Source organism: Oryx dammah, unplaced genomic scaffold (assembly GCF_014754425.2).
Source record: "Oryx dammah isolate SB20612 unplaced genomic scaffold, SCBI_Odam_1.1 HiC_scaffold_11, whole genome shotgun sequence".
Lineage (NCBI taxonomy): Eukaryota > Metazoa > Chordata > Mammalia > Artiodactyla > Bovidae > Oryx > Oryx dammah.
The window spans coordinates 24,527,289-24,532,705 of record NW_024070195.1 but is presented as its reverse complement, the minus strand read 5'-3'; the positions used below and the strand labels follow the sequence as shown (position 1 = coordinate 24,532,705).

General features: G+C 37.6%; 1 long non-coding RNA gene across 1 annotated transcript in view; it reads right to left on the bottom strand.

The window, feature by feature from the left end:
- Nucleotides 1–5,183, bottom strand: part of LOC120870600 — a 13,057-nt gene extending 7,874 nt beyond the window's left edge. Inside the window, exons 1-2 of the long non-coding RNA XR_005722817.1 lie at nt 5,048–5,183; nt 4,091–4,266 (exon numbers count right to left, since the gene is read on the bottom strand). This is a non-coding gene — a long non-coding RNA (uncharacterized LOC120870600). The remainder of the gene's footprint in view (nt 1–4,090; nt 4,267–5,047) is intronic.
- Between the last annotated feature and the right edge of the window lie 234 nt (nt 5,184–5,417).

Genomic DNA, 5,417 nt, shown 5'->3' with positions numbered 1-5,417 from the left:
TCCATTTTATTCTTGCTCTAGATTGCTATGGCTCTTTGATGTCTTCTGGTTTCATACAAATTTTAGCATTGATTTTTCTATTTCTATGTAAAATGCCATTGAGATTTTAATAGGCATTTCATTGAGTCTTTGGATTACTCTGGGTAATATGACCATTTTACACTATTAATTCTTCCAATCCATGTACATAAGATACTTTTTCCACTTATTTGTGTCTTCTTAAATTTCTTTCATCAATACTTTGTAGTTTTCAGCATATAGATATTTTATCTCCTTGGTTAAATGTATAGGATTGTTTTCTTGATTTCTTCTTTCTATACTTTGCTGTTATTGTAAAGAAATGGTACTGATTTTTGTGTTTTTTTTTATCTTGAATATTTATATAATTCATTTATGAGTTCTAGAAGGTTTTGGTGAAGTCTATGGTTTTCTACATGTAGAATATGCAATTTGGGAATAGAAAGAATTTTACTTTTCCGTTGTGACTTGGAGAGCTTTACCTTTTTCATGTGTAATTGCTCTTGCTAGTACTTTCATGACTATGTTAAATAAAAGGGAGAGAGTGGGCATGCTTGCCTTTTTCAGGATCTTTAAGAAGAAGCTTTTCCCTATTAATTATAATGCTAGCTGTGGGCTTTTCACATATGGTCTTTATTGTGTTAGTTCCTTCTATATCTATTTTGTTTGGAATTTTTCTTTTTTTTTTTAAAGTCTGAATGGATGTGGAATTTTGTCAAATGCTTTTTCTGCATTTATTGAGGTTATCTTTTTGTTTTAAATATTACATTCTGTTATGTTGTATCACATTGATTGATCTGTATATGTAGAAACAACCTTGTATCCCAGGGGTAAATCCCATTTGGTCATAGTGTATAGTTTTAGGACATGCTAGAATTTGACTGAGGATTATTATTATATCTATGTCTAAGCAGTACTAAGAGGGAGTTCATAGTTATAAAAGAAAGTGAAAATGTTAGTCGCTCAGTCAGGTCCAACTCTTTGCAACCCCATGGAGTGTAGCCCATCAAGCTCTTCTTGTCCTTGGGATCATCAAGGCAAGAACACTGGAGTGGGTTGCTATTCTCTTTTCCAGGGGATCTTCCCGACTCAGGGATCGAACCCTGATCTTCTGCCTTGCAGGCAAATAAAATGGAAAGAAAATGAAAGTGTTAGTCACTCAGTCGATAGTTAAAAAAGACTATGCTAAAAATATCTACAAAAGTAAAAAAAATCAAATAATTTAATTTAAGAAAGGTAATGCCAAAGAATGCTCAAACTACCACACAATTGCACTCATCTCACACGCTAGTAAAGTAATGCTCAAAATTCTCCAAGCCAGGCTGCAGCAATACGTGAACCATGAACTTCCAGATGTTCAAGCTGGTTTTAGAAAAGGCAGAGGAACAAGAGATCAAATTGCCAATATGTGGTGGGTTATGGAAAAAGGAAGAGAGTTCCAGAAAAACATCTATTTCTGCTTTATTGACTATGCCAAAGCCTTTGACTGTGTGGATCACAATAAACTGTGGACAATTCTGAAAGAGATGGGAATCCCAGACCACCTGACCTACCTCTTGAGCAACCTGTATGCAGGTCAGGAAGCAACAGTTAGAACTGGACATGGAACAACAGACTGGTTCCAAATAGGGAAAGGAGTACGTCAAGGCTGTATATTGTCACCCTGCTTATTTAACTTCTATGCAGAGTACATCATGAGAAACGCTGGACTGGAAGAACACAAGCTGGAATCAAGATTGCCGGGAGAAATATCAATAACCTCAGATATGCAGATGACACTACCCTTATGGCAGAAAGTGAAGAGGAACTAAAAAGCCTCTTGATGAAAGTAAAAGAGGAGAGTGAAAAAGTTGGCTTAAAGCTCAACGTTCAGAAAATGAAGGTCATGGCATCCGGTCCCATCACTTCATGGGAAATAGATGGGGAAACAGTGGAAACAGTGTCAGACTTTATTTTTTGGGGCTCCAAAGTCACTGCAGATGGTGAGTGCAGCCATGAAATTAAAAGATGCTTACTCCTTGGAAGGAAAGTTATAACCAACGTTGATAGCATATTAAAAAGCAGAGACATTACTTTGCCAACAAAGGTCCGTCTAGTCAAGGCTATGGTTTTTCCAGTAGTCATGTATGAATGTTAGAGTTGGACTGTGAAGAAAGCTGAGTGCTGAAGAATTGATGCTTTTGAACTGTGGTGTTGGAGAAGACTCTTGAGAGTCCCTTGGTCTGCAAGGAGATCCAACCAGTCTATTCTGAAGGAGATCAGCCCTGGGATTTCTTTGGAGGGAATGATGCCGAAGCTGAAAGTCTAGTACTTTGGCCACCTTATGTGAGGAGTTAACTCATTGGAAAAAACTCCTTTGCTGAGAGGGATTGGGGGCAGGAGGAGAAGGGGACGACCGAGGATGAGATGACTGCATGGCATCACTGATTCGATGGATGTGAGTTTGAGTGAACTCCGGGAGTTGGTGATGGTCCTGGCATGCTGTGATTCATGGGGTCACAAAAAGTAGGACACTACTGAGCAACTGAACTGAACTCCAATATTCTGGCCTAGAGAATTCCCTTGGGTCACAAAGAGTCAGATGCGACTGAGTGAGTTTAATTTCACTTTCTTTCACTTAGCCAGACAAGATTAATTAAGAAAAGAAGACTCCAATAAGTAAAATAGAAAATGAGTGAGAAGACTTTAAGCAAGATGCCTGAGAAATTTTTTTAAAAAGGATACTAAGGCCTGTTTCTCATCTGTATATTCTCTTTGCGAAAAACGTCTTCTATTCAGTTCTTCTGCCCTTTCATAAATCAGGTTTATTTTTTTATATTGAGTTATATGAACTGTTTATTTATTTTGAATATTAACCCATTTTGGTCATATCATTTGCAAATATTTTTTCCATTCAGTAGGTTGTTTCCTTTTGTACAAAAACTTTTAAGCTTAATTAGGTTCCATTTGTTTATTTTTCTTTTGTTTCCCTTGCTTGAGGAGAAAGTTCTAAAAAATATTGCTAAGACATGTCAAAGAGTGTACTGTCTATGTATTCTTCTGGAGTTTTATGGTTTTTGGTCTTACATTAAGGTCTTTAATCTGTTTTGAATATATTTTTGTATATATAGTGTGAGAAAATGTTCTAATTTCATTCTTTTATATGCAGCTGTCCAGTTTTCCCAGCACCAAACTTTCAGCTATAAGATGAATAACTGCTAAATAATAAACAACATGACAGAGGTAATTAACACTGCTTTACATTATAGATGAACATGGTTAAGAGAACAAATCTTAAGAGGTCTCATCACAAGGAATTTTTTCTATTTTATGAATATGTATTTATATGAGATGAGAATGTTTATTAAAATTATTATGATAATCATTTCATGATAAATGAAAGGCAAAAGATGCCATATGCCTTAAACTTATACAGTGCTATTACATCTTAATAAATGTGAAAGAAAAAAAAAATTACTGTGGACTTAAAAAAGAATTCATACAGATTAGTCTTAATTCTGCCTGAGTAATTCCATCAGTTGACTGTTGATCTAACTAGATAGTTCATTATGTATTTGAAAGTAAAATAATTGCTACATCTCACAAAGCTTTCCTTTCCCTAAGTCTTTTATTTATTTAATCATTCTTTCTCCATTAGAGTTTGTGGACCCTTCAGATTCTGGAAAATATAATCTGATGTCTTTAGCACTGTTGATCCCAGAGTTAACACAGATTTTATGTGACCCACTGAATGATGATGCTGGGAAAGATTGAAGGCAGGAGGAGAAGGGGACAACAGAGGATGAGATGGTGGGATGGCATCACTGACTCGATGGACATGAGTTTGAGGAAACTCCGGGAGTTGGTGATGAACAGGGAGGCCTGGCGTGCTGCAGTCCATGGGGTTGCAGAGAGTAGGACACGACTGAGAGACTGAACTGAACTGAATGATGAAATGATAGAGCGAGTTTATCAGATATGGTCCATGGAAGTTACTTTCTTCACATACATTAAAACACTGTTCACATCTTTTCTTGGCAACATGCAGAAGTCTAGTATTATAAATACCACTTCACTCATTTTTCAAACTTACCACTTCCTCCAGGCTGCTGAGAGATGCGTTGATAAGACAAAGTTAGCATGCCGATTAGAAGAGCAGCTGAAGTGATACGGAATAATTTAATCATAATGTAAGATGTGAAAAATGGAAACCCAGAGACTTCTTAGTTGACTCCTATATAGAAAACAAAGTTTTTCTTCGCTTCTTTCCTGTAAACAAACAAAAATCACAACTCAGGTCCATTTTCCTCAGGAAAGCTGACCTCCAGCATCCCCTGGGGAGTCAAGGGAAGATTGCTGTCTGGGTTGACCCAAGGTGGGAGATCAAGGAAGGGTTGGGATGAGGAGGAGCTTCTCTCCTGGGTCCTGTGCTGTGAGTGAGGTAACCTCATCCGACAGCACCAGCACGTGGGAGTGAGGGACGCTCCACCTGACCACAGACCTGCTCTCATCCCATCTTCCTTCCCAAAGGAGGGATGAGAAGCTGGAAGGTGTTGGAAAGATTTCAGACCTTTAGAAGGTTTGCTTGAATGAATTCTTGCATTGGTTTTGGATGAATGATTGAGTTCAGGTGAGGGAGTGCAGGTGAAAAGAGACTCACCTTGTTCTCATCTGACAAAGAATAAATGTCTCTGCTGGCTAGACAGTGATGGAAAGAAAACCAAGGGATGTAGAGATAGTGCAAGTAACATGCAGAGGATCTAGAACCAGCTAGGATAGAACTAGATAAATTCAGGACCAGAGACAGCAAGATAAAAGCCTAATATCTAAGGCTGGAGAGGATTACAGCTTTTCTAGAAGAGTCCTCAAGGCTTTCCAACTAGAACAAAGATGGACAAATCATGAGAGTTGAAGATGCTAAATTTATTTTGCTTAGATTCTTTGCTGTCTCTATTGACCTTTCTCAGATTCTTCAGACACACATATACTCTCTCTCTCTCTCTCCAACACTACCCTTTTTCTACATGAAAAATTTTCTTTTTACACTTACCTGGCTTAATCAGTTTCTTAGCATACACTGGGCATCTCTCTTCTCCTTTTAAGCCTTCTCTGAAATACTGACGCCCTAGAAGCATCAGTTAGACCACTCACTTGTTTCCCTTCTAAGTACACCAACCAACAGGGACATAAGTTTAGCACAAGGAAAGGAGATAGCTGGGAGGGGACTTTAGACTGCACTCTGCTCTTTTCCATTCATGTGACCATAATAAAAACCTCACATGACAATAAAGCCAAGTATTTAATTCAGATATATATGTGCTCATATGAACACGTACAGACTGCCTTTCCCCCTGCTTTTATTACTTTTATTATTTTAAAGATCATAGCATATAGTGTGTGTATATGTGTGTTAATTGCTT